We start from the raw sequence: 12,038 nt of genomic DNA on the forward strand, positions 1-12,038 counted from the left end.
TGGTCCTTATGTACTGTATGTTAAAACTGAAACAGTGATTATACAATATTTCTGTACACTTCACTATGACCATTTGGCATGCCTTGAAGTCTGTATATGGAACTGTAGAACTATTGTTAACAAATAACTTTCACATTTTAGAACATTTACATTAAACATAAACGATTTAATGACACACGTTTATCTATATTTATAGGAATGAGGAATTCACATGCAGTGGAAATTAACATACCAAACTAGTTCTTTATTACGAATGAAATAAAATATTTTACTGCTTTGAAATCTGTATATATATTTATTGTTCAATATATATTTATAGTTTCTTCAATACATGTAGATAAAACAACAACAATATGGACTGAGTAAGATGTGTCAAATCGTCACATCCTTCAGGTCAGCCTTGAACCTGAGTGGGTGAGTATGGTTTTACGCTGCTTTTAGTTTTAGCAATATTCCAGCAATATCACGACGGGGACACCAGAAATGGGCTTCACACATTATACCCACGTGGGGAATCGAACCCGGGTCTTTGGCGTGACGAGTGAATGCTTTAACCACTAGGCTACCCTGCTGCCCCCCTTGAACCAGAGGGAACTATGGGTAGGAGAGCGACATTGGTCTGTCTGACCACACATTATTAGTTACAGGTTGCCATGACATGAACCTTTTAACACTTCTCAGACCGATAGGATCATTTGGTCACTAGGCCAATAGAATAAACAATATCCAGGTATAATAAACAACCCTCCGCCTTCACCACTGATGTGTCACAGCTTTGATCAGCTCAGCTATAAAATGCCAGTCTGCCCTGCAGGTAACCTCGCCATGTGTTGTACTATCAATTATCGCTTGCCTTGAGCCAGTCATTTGTCTTTTCTTACAAGTGTGGTTCAGTATAGCCTTTCATGATAAGGGAAATATGCTGCGTGCAGTCTTGTCCAAAGGCAGGTATGTCATAGACTTCTTCAAGTCTCTAAGGCAGGGATTATCAGTTTAAATAATAAATTTGTACATTATACAAAAATAAAAACAACTTGTCTCTGAAAAAAAGCCATCATTAGACTGTACGTTCTGCTTTTCTAGACTTGCTTGTTATAATGGTAACACTTTCAAGGACTTGTCATTCAGATCAGACTTGGACCAAGGCTAGGTACAAGTGTGGAGATTCACTTGTATGAGCAGTTAATTTTCAAACACTAGATGAGGATTTGACATTATTTACCTTACGAATACTTATAAGAAGTATTGGTAAGAATATCAATTTCAGGATGTGAGTTTTCATTATCATCTTTTCCAAACTTGAGTGAACATTGCTAAACAATGTATCAGTTGAAGAGAAAATGTCAACGGTGAAAATACTTTCAACTTCTCGGTATAATTCAAATTTTCAACTTCTAAATGTTAAATATGATTCAAATTTTGCCAAATGTTTTAAATGTTCCAGCAATAGAGGGTGAGTTTAGTTTAAACCTGTTAGGGCAATATTCCAGCTTAACCATTGTACCCAAGTGGGGATTTGAACCTGGGTCCGAGGCGTGACAAGCTGATGATTTAACCACTAGGCTATCGGGTGACCAGCTGATGCCCCCTCAAAATATTAACCCAACCCTTACTATCTGCACATGATTCATTTACAATGTACGTAGTTAAAGTGACACCAACATTGACAGAGGGCACACTTGACTCTGTGCACTATATACAGGAAGTGAAATGGACACCCTTCCTGAAATCTTTAAACATTTCTGACAGGTCACCAACAACCAAGGCTCTATTTGGGTTAAGGATGGCCCCTTCAGAGGAATATAGAACAGCCATTAGACAGGCTAAGTGGGCGGGTTTATTGGCATTAGCACCAACACAGGTGTCCATTTCACCTTTACATATGTACTGAAATTGACATCAGTAAATGTCAAACGTATGACACTTTTTTGACAAGTGACATGGAAGAAACCTGGTAAGAATAACAGGTACAGAGTAGAATGACATTTGACTTTTACCTATACAGAAAATACCAAACCAAATAAATAGAAATTATATTCTACCCAGTGCAATGTGAGTTGTGTTGCATGTGTTCTTGTGTGTGTGTGTTATTTACTGAACTAAATTATTCCAGCCGTATTCCTGGCCTGTTAAAGGTGATAATCAAGTTGGGATCCAACAATCCTGTGGCTGTTATCATGAGCAACAATCCAAACACTCGGCAGACACACGGTTCAATGCCAGTCATACCAATCAGGAATATGATCAGATGGTTATATTTCCAATTCTTGAACTGGTACCAGTCAACCATATCATACCGACAATCCACATCATATTAATCAGTTGTGTACATTCTACAAACTTCAGTATACCGCAAACATTTAATCCTATAAAATCAACAAGCTGTCACATACAACAAAAGAAATTAACAATCATGAAATACATCACTATGTACATTGCCTGCAGACATTGCTTGATGCTATCTGTCAATCACTTCCTTGCCTATATACAAGGTAAGCATGCCTTACCTATTAGAGTAATGAAAGTCATTAGTCAGGCCTAGTCACTGACCATGAATAACTTACATGTACCCTCAATCACCTGTTGGTCATTTGTAATGTATGTTGATGTTTAGACAGTCAAGAACAACGTGGGATTAGTTTGTTCTCAATCATTTTAGAGTTGTCTAAACTGAGGTGACTGTCAAAATGTCTACATAGGCTTGAGTGAGTGAGTGAGCGGGTATGGTTTTATGCCGCTTCTAGCAGGGGACACCAGAAATGGGTTTCACACATTGTACCCATGTGGGGAATCTAACCCGGGTCTAAGGAGTCACGAACGATGCTTTAATCACTAGGCTACCCCTGTAGGCTATGAAAGATGATTCACAAAGGTTTTAGTTGACACAAACTAGTAGGGATGCCACGATACATCGATACTTTTCTAAGATGATACAAATATCAATACATTCAAAACTGTATCGATATTTAGTTTTGAAAGTATCAGTTTAAATATGTTTATGTATCGTTTATATGTTGCAATTGTATCAAGTTTTTTTATGTTTTTTTCATAAACAAAGAGGGGAAATTAGAACTTTTTAATCACAGAGAATAAAAAATGTTGATCTTTTCACGGACAATTATAAAATATAAAATATTAATGTTCAAAATGTAACTAAATTTATGCAATAATGCCGCGAAAATAGGTATCGTTATACGTATCGAATCGTGACATGGGTATCGTGATACGTATCGAAACTTATGTATCGTGACATCCATACAAACTAGTTAAATATATTTCACTATCCAAATCTCATCTTTGCCATTATACATGATTCAATTAACTGAGATTTTAGATGTTCCACAAAAATTAAAAACTTGCACTCTGTCAGAGGATGTCCTTTCAAGATTGGTAACACTTTGACTAGACAAGTAACTTTTTGACAAGTAACATTTTCAGAGAACTGGTGACATGTTCTAGCAACTTGAAATGTTTCCATGTCACTGACAACATATTAGACTAACCCTTAGTCCCTGAATATATATAATTTTGATTTAAACAAATACACCCATTTAAATTGAAAAGGAGCCCCAGTGAGTTGGGAGATTCAGGACCTGGGAAATCTAGACTTGCTTCATTTAGGGCTTTAGCATTGCAGGGAGGGCTAGGTGTCAGGGAAAATAATGTAGTTCAGGGACTGTGAGACAGACTAGCAACATATTACCAAGGCTGGTTCCATTCCAACAAAATAGATAACATTTCAACAAGACCTATAGTATTTCCTTACTAAAACTGTGAAGAATTGAATGCTTAAACATGAGATTACATGATAAAAACAATGCCAGCCCAACTGCAACAAGTCTGCACATACACACAAATCCATTATTTACACAAAGTCACACTCCAAAGTTTCATATACACATTAACACAATATTATCTATTTATAAGCATGAGCACTGGATATAACCAGATTATTTACAATTTAAAACATTTGTTATAAAGATACTGTTACAACACTACTGGCTGTGATGTAATAGAGGTAGAGTATTAAAAGGAATTCTACACAAACATTAACACCAGTCAAAGTTAACAGTCTATGCAGACTTAACATTGCAGAACGGGATACTTACTCAGTTCCATTGAAACACTGACACAATGACATCAGATTTACATTGTGTGCATGACTACCATTCTGTGTGAAACATACATCAAATTTTTGTTAATTTTTGCCTATAACATCATATTTAACAGGAGCTAGTGTTGGGAATTGGTTGAAATCTCACAATTGATGATTGCTTCATTACTAGGTGGGTATTGCAGAGAATTTTCATATTGCGATATATTGCGATGCGAAAGCATATATTGCGATATGTATTGCAATATATTGCAAGAAGTGTTTTTAACCAAAAAAAATGCTTATAATCGAGTTAATGCTTGATTTATAAAGCAAAAACATAACAAAATCACTATGCTTGATTAGGCTTTAATAAAAACTTTTAATCATGACAAAATAAAAATGTAAATAATGTTTGGAAACAAAGAAAGGAACAAATTAAAAAACGGAAATATCCGAAGATTATGAAGTTTTCTGAATGCATGTCAAAATACCGGTTTTTTGATCTACGTCATCGATTGACCAAACGACCAATCTGCAATTATTTCAATTTCTCGGAACACCACTAACAGGAACACGATCAGACATCACATTTAAAAGGAGCACTAGGTCTAAACATCTGTACTTGTTGAAAACAACACTAATTCACAGCTTTTTCACACTGAAGTAAAATCCCAAACATGAACAACAAACAGATAAGATTACTTAATGCAAGATAGTGAGGTCTAACTTACATGGATGTGGAAAATGTCCCTTCATATGTGCTGCACATCTAGTCCGTGTCTACTCCAAGCCACATCTGGACAGGGGGCCCATCAAAATCTACACAGCCCTACTCAAAGACTTAGCATTGGCCTATGAAATCTACACCAACCGGTCATGAGTGACATCAAAGAGGTCACGCTGTGTACATTTCCCCTTGTCAATTGCATGATGAAAATCTAGCTAAATATATTTCCCTGTAGCAGGGTGAGGTGTTGTCGAGTTTGCCTGTGATGAAGTATACAGTTTGATCAATGTTTTGTTAACGTTTACTTTGAAAGCCATTGTTAGTCAAATGATGTGATTACATCTAGAATGGAGAGAGTTTGAAAACTGTCGGATCAGCCTATTATAATGAATGTGTTATTGTAAATATTATCTAACTGGGCAAGGGCAAGTGAAAGGCAGTTCACAGATTACACTGATTTTACTAGGCAAAGAACAAAATTCAGACATTTTTGTGACTTTATCAACTTTTGATAAAACACTGTGACATATGTGAATGAGTGAGTGAGTTTGCTTTTTACGCAGCTTTTAGCAATATTCCAGCAACATCACAGTAGGGAGGGAGGGGAAAGGAGGACATCAGAAATGGTGGGAAGAGGGAATCAGAGGGAATCAGGGGCAGGTACCCCCCTAAAATATCTCTGGGAGGGTCATTTAAAATAACACTAATATTTGGGGAGGCTGTGAAAAAATAAACAGTTCGTTATATAATAAAGAATGCATTTTGTATTGGGTCTTTTCAGTGAGGGTTATGAAAACTGGACATAAAATAGTGCTTTTCCTTTGTTTTTTTCAGATTCAATGAAAAAATTGGATATTTTAAAATAAACTATAAAGTGCTTTTGCTTTGGGTCTCTCCAGGGAGGATCAATAAAGAAAATGGCCATTTAAAATAACATATATAAAGCTTTTGCTTTGGATCTTTTCAGGGAGGTTCAATGAAAAACATGGACAGTTCATAATAAAATATACAGTACTTTTGCTTTGATGTGTTTCAGGAAGGGTTATAATAAATGTACATAGTCATCGAGAGGATCATAAAAGACTATGACAAGCATCAGGAGAGGGTTGTTTGGTCATAAAATTGTCAGGAGGCCAGTGACATGTGGTCAGCAGACATTCATCCATGGCCTTGTTTGACATATGGTAGTGCCATGTAATTATATGCAACAAATCAGGTTATTAGCCAGTACAAAGGCCCTTAGTGTACATCAAAGTTTGATCTACAACCTGGTCCAATTGGCCTGCTGTCTAATGGACTGTGACAGCCACTGGCTCTGAACAGGATACAGCTATGACAATATAAGGAGATTACTCGATGTGTTCCAATGTTTCTGTTCACGCTTAGTTAATTCATTGACTGCAAAATGGTTGAACTTCACTGGTTAGGGTATGAATGATGATGGTGTTCAAGGACCAGGGTACATTGGCAAGCTGGATATGGTTTTATATGGGTATGATACCCTGTGTATCAAAGGCTTCCATGGTACATTGTGGATATCTTACACTGCCATGGTACACTGTGGATATCATAGACTGCCATGGTACATTGTGGATATCATAGCCTGCCATGGTACACTGTGGATATCATAGACTGCCATGGTACATTGTGGATATCATAGCCTGCCATGGTACACTGTGGATATCTGTGACTGCCATGGTACATTGTGGATATCTGTGACTGCCATGGTACACTGTGGATATCATAGACTGCCATGATACACTGTGGATATCATAGCCTGCCATGGTACACTGTGGATATCACAGACTGCCATGGTACACTGTGGATATCACAGACTGCCATGGTACACTGTGGATATCATAGACTGCCATGGTACACTGTGGATATCATAGCCTGCCATGGTACACTGTGGATATCTGTGACTGCCATGGTACACTGTGGATATCTGTGACTGCCATGGTACACTGTGGATATCTGTGACTGCCATGGTACACTGTGGATATCATAGACTGCCATGGTACACTGTGGATATCACAGACTGCCATGGTACACTGTGGATATCACAGACTGCCATGGTACACTGTGGATATCATAGCCTGCCATGGTACACTGTGGATATCATAGCCTGCCATGCAGTCTGTCTCACAGTCCCTGCCCACATTATTTCCCCTACTGCCAAGCCCGTCTCTGCAGTGCTAAAGCCCTAAATAAAGCAAGTCTAGATTTCCTCAGGCTCTGGTCTCCTTTTCAATTTTAAATGGGCTTGTTTGTATAAGTATTAGTCTACCTCCCATGGTACACTGTGGATATCTGTGACTGCCATGGTACATTGTGGATATCTTACACTGCCATGGTACACTGTGGATATCATAGACTGCCATGATACACTGTGGATATCATAGACTGCCATGGTACATTGTGGATATCATAGCCTGCCATGGTACACTGTGGATATCTGTGACTTCCATGGTACACTGTGGATATCATAGACTGCCATGGTACACTGTGGATATCATAGCCTGCCATGGTACACTGTGGATATCACAGACTGCCATGGTACACTGTGGATATCTGTGACTGCCATGGTACACTGTGGATATCACAGACTGCCATGGTACACTGTGGATATCATAGCCTGCCATGGTACACTGTGGATATCACAGACTGCCATGGTACACTGTGGATATCACAGACTGCCATGGTACACTGTGGATATCATAGCCTGCCATGGTACACTGTGGATATCATAGCCTGCCATGCAGTCTGTCTCACAGTCCCTGCCCACATTATTTCCCCTACTGCCAAGCCGTCTCTGCAGTGCTAAAGCCCTAAATAAAGCAAGTCTAGATTTCCTCAGGCTCTGGTCTCCTTTTCAATTTTAAATGGGCTTGTTTGTATAAGTATTAGTCTACCTGCCATGGTACACTGTGGATATCTGTGACTGCCATGGTACACTGTGGATATCTGTGACTGCCATGGTACACTGTGGATATCTGTGACTGCCATGGTACACTGTGGATATCTGTGACTGCCATGGTACACTGTGGATATCTGTGACTGCCATGGTACATTGTGGATATCTGTGACTGCCATGGTACACTGTGGATATCTGTGACTGCCATGGTACACTGTGGATATCTGTGACTGCCATGGTACACTGTGGATATCACAGACTGCCATGGTACACTATGGATATCATAGACTGCCATGGTACACTGTGGATATCATAGACTGCCATGGTACACTGTGGATATCATAGACTGCCTCGGTACACTGTGGATATCTGTGACTGCCATGGTATACTGTGGATATCACAGACTGCCATGGTACACTGTGGATATCATAGACTGCCATGGTACACTGTGGATATCATAGACTGCCATGGTACACTGGATATCACAGACTGCCATAATACACTGTGGATATCTTACACTGCCATGGTACACTATGGATATCATAGACTGCCATGGTACACTATGGATATCACAGACTGCCATGGTACACTGTGGATATCATAGACTGCCACGGTGACCAGTTCAAATGTATGAGCACAGTCAAATGTTATTCCAGTCACTAAATGTCCAAACACACTCACCTGCTGTGCCTAACACACCCAGCACTGTGAACTCAACCTGTCTTCAACAACAAATTGCCTTCTATTCTTGGAATATCATATTTCTCACTGCCCGCAGAATACAGCTAATATCTCGACATCCAGACAATGAGAGGCCCAGTATGTCCACCTTGCTATGTGTACCATGTTTGCCTGGATGTCATGTACTCAGTGTTTATTAGATATGAATATGATCTTAATTATACATGCATGATGGTATCATGAAGGTTGTCACTGAAATGATAGATTCATCACAGTCATGCCACTTCTGACACAGCATAGGAACACATTTTTGAATATTGTTACAAATACACACATTGATGAATGCCATATCAAGCAGATGTGTTCTGTAAAAAGAAGTGGTCATCAAACTACCCATGTATACTGCTTCATTCAACAACACTCACATACGAGTAAGTGACTTCTTTGAGTGGCATTTAAAAGTTGTAAACAACAACAGACAAACTTTCAGGATAACAACTTCTGCAACGATTTGATACAGATTCTTGTACAGATTGACAAGACAAGTACCAATTCTTGTACCATTCCTGCTTGACAATGGTTCAAGAATATTTACTGACACATCGCACTCACGGAATAAAGAAGTTGTATCCATTACGTTTGTCTATGAAGAGTAAGTGAGTTTAGTTTTACACCGCTTTTAGCAATATTCCAGCAACATCATAGTGGGGGGACACCAGAAATGGGCTTCACACATTTCACCCATGTGGGGAATCGAACCCAGGTCATCGACATGAGCAAATGTTTTAACCATTTGGCTAGCCCACAACAGGAAGAGCAGATTTACAACAGTCATAAAAATATTGGGTGTTCTTTACTACCTGCAAGTAGTATATAACCTGGTTGGTAGTTATCATGTCATCAGTTACAAACATCCGCATGTTCCTGCGTCGATCATACCCCAAATAGAGTCATGCAAACAGTTACCGGTATTTTTAAAACCCATCTCTTCAAGTGATGATCAATTTGAAAACTATGCCTTGATACACTGTTTCACTTTCTGATTCCTTCAGTAGTCCCACACTATGTCTCTGTCTGTTCTTCCTGATTCACATATTACTTCCTCCTTTCCTCTCACCATCAATCATTCCTCCTCTTACAAACCCCATTTTCTCCAACCCACACCTCCCTTTTTCTTTCACTCTGTCCCATACAACATAATTCTATGCAATAATTGTAGCAAAATGTCCTTTCGTCCCCTAACTCTTGCTTCGTCATCAATGTCACTATTTTCGTGTCAGGACTTGACATTGTGTAATGAGTTTACCAATGTAAATGTTTCTTTCTGTGCCTAATCTCTCACTTGCCGTCACTATTCATTCCAATGTGAAACAACAAAAAACATTCTTATTATTATTTCAGTCCCTAACCCACTGTGTGGTAAAAACAAAAGGACTTGCACACTCATAAATATACCCAGGTCTAGTGTATCTGTCTTGATCTACTTTTATAAATAAATATTTCAAAAACAAAGCGACTTGATCTATATCCTAAGTGAGCTAAGTGAATTTTAAAAAAGTGATCTAAATTTTAAAATCTCATGAAATAAGTCACACAATAAGTGAAAAATATATTTAAAAATTCTTATTTTTTTCTGCCCTTCCCAGTCTCTTGCTGGTTGAGGTAGATGAAAAACACATACAAAAATATAGATGGCCTAAACAGTCGTCCTTTGTCAAACTCCAGACACTGTGTCTCGTTTCTTCGATAATTTTTACAATCTTGTTTTTCTTCCCTCCAAGACTTCATATCTTCTTTCCCTCCATCCCCCTCTAGATCATCATTCATTCCCATACTTCTCTTCCTCCTCTGTTCAACCCTCATATGCATATTTAAATCTTCCAAAATCCAATAAATTATAAGCTTCATCTGCATCTGATGTGCACTGCATAATTCATCCCATTCATGTAATTTATCAATTCTTCAGTAATCTAAACCCTCCATAATGAGGTAATGAGCAATAATTGACACATGTGAAATACATGTTGTGACAGCTGATATCAATCACAAGACTATGCTGACAGGGTGATACTGAAATCAACACTGCAAGTTACATGAAATCAACAAACACAAACCTTATTCAAACATGCTTTCGTTTCAATCAGTGTTACAGTAAAAACCATCCATTCTGAAAATATGAAGTGATATTCAGTGGATATTCCTCACAGAATTAATGTCTCCATTAGGCTTGAAGGCTCATCCACATAACAGCAAATAATCCAGGCTGTAGTTATGTCCAAACGCCATTCGAAAAATGAACGAATACTCCAAACCCACAGGTAATGTATACCGACATCTCGAGACTGAACCTGCTACTTTCTCGATGCAGATATTTAAATACCTGAGTCCAGTTAATCCCAGGATCTGGTCCAGAGCTACACACCAAGTCAAAGCTTAAATGTACATTCTTTGTAAGTCGCTGATTTCACAACAGGTGGTCAGGTAAATACCATGAAATGGTTTAAATATCACACAATGGATGTTAATTTGAAACAATATAAGCTTCTAGTGGTTAATCTGACCATATCGGACATGTATTTTCTTGTGTTAAAAATATTTTCCAATTATGGATAATTGATATGAAAAGGATATTTATCTGATGTTCGCATCTTTGTGTTGAAGACGAATGTGAATGATAACACATCCAAATTTGTGATTAAAGTATTTTGAATTTTACTTAAAAACACAGGAAAAAGTGACAATTTCCTGCCTCACATATGAAACCTGAGAAGAGGGTTTATCTCAAAACTAGTTCTGAGATAGATAGGATGTCAGTTGAAAATCTAAAAGATTTTATTGTGTGAAAAATAAAACTCATCAAAAGATGACAACACCCCTCCCTTTAAAAGTTTGAAAGAACAAATCATCTATTTGTTACAGAAAGTCCAACCAGAGTGGTCTGTCCCTCTTGATGAGAGTATTCCTATCTAGTCGGCATGTCCTTATACAAGAGTAGTTATAGAGAGTATTCCTATCTAGAGCCCTAGGGAGACCAGAGATTCAGATCCTGAACCTGAGGAAATGTCTTTATTAGGGCTTTACAAGAGTGGCAGTTATTGACAGACTAGAGTTTGCTCTGTCACAAACAATACCATGGAATATGGAACCCAGACTTAACATATGTATGTCAGGTCTATTTCCACAAAGACAGGGCTCCAGATAATTTTTCATGATCAGGAGTACGTACTCCTTATTTATTCATTATAGGTGTACTGGAAAACCTTAAGAGTACATTTAGAGTACTGAATGGAAATTAATGGCGTATCAGTAATCTTGTGTTTCGTTTCATATATGCACCACAACATTGCTACTCTTGTGTAAACAGGTCAATAAACAATAAAACAATACTTTTTCAGATAAATACGTCTGTAAATGATTCTAAGACCGTACACCATTGCTGTGGTGCGTATCTGCTACGCTTTCTAAATTATTTCCTACCGTATCATGCATATTTTTTATCCATACATACGCCGATACGACCCTTATCTGGAGCCCTGCAAAGATATGAGCTAGTCAGTGTCACACAGAAATAGAAACTCAGAAAATTAATAGTGACCTAAAATTAAACGTTGCAACAACAT

General features: G+C 38.1%; 1 protein-coding gene across 1 annotated transcript in view; it reads right to left on the reverse strand.

Annotated features, from left to right (window-relative positions):
- LOC124264686 overlaps positions 1-12,038 on the reverse strand; it is a 61,074-nt gene that overhangs the window by 11,503 nt on the left and 37,533 nt on the right. The gene's annotated exons all lie outside the window — the stretch shown is intronic.

This window comes from Haliotis rubra, unplaced genomic scaffold (assembly GCF_003918875.1).
Source record: "Haliotis rubra isolate DU_JTF1 unplaced genomic scaffold, ASM391887v1 Scf938, whole genome shotgun sequence".
In the NCBI taxonomy this organism is placed as follows: Eukaryota; Metazoa; Mollusca; class Gastropoda; order Lepetellida; family Haliotidae; genus Haliotis; species Haliotis rubra.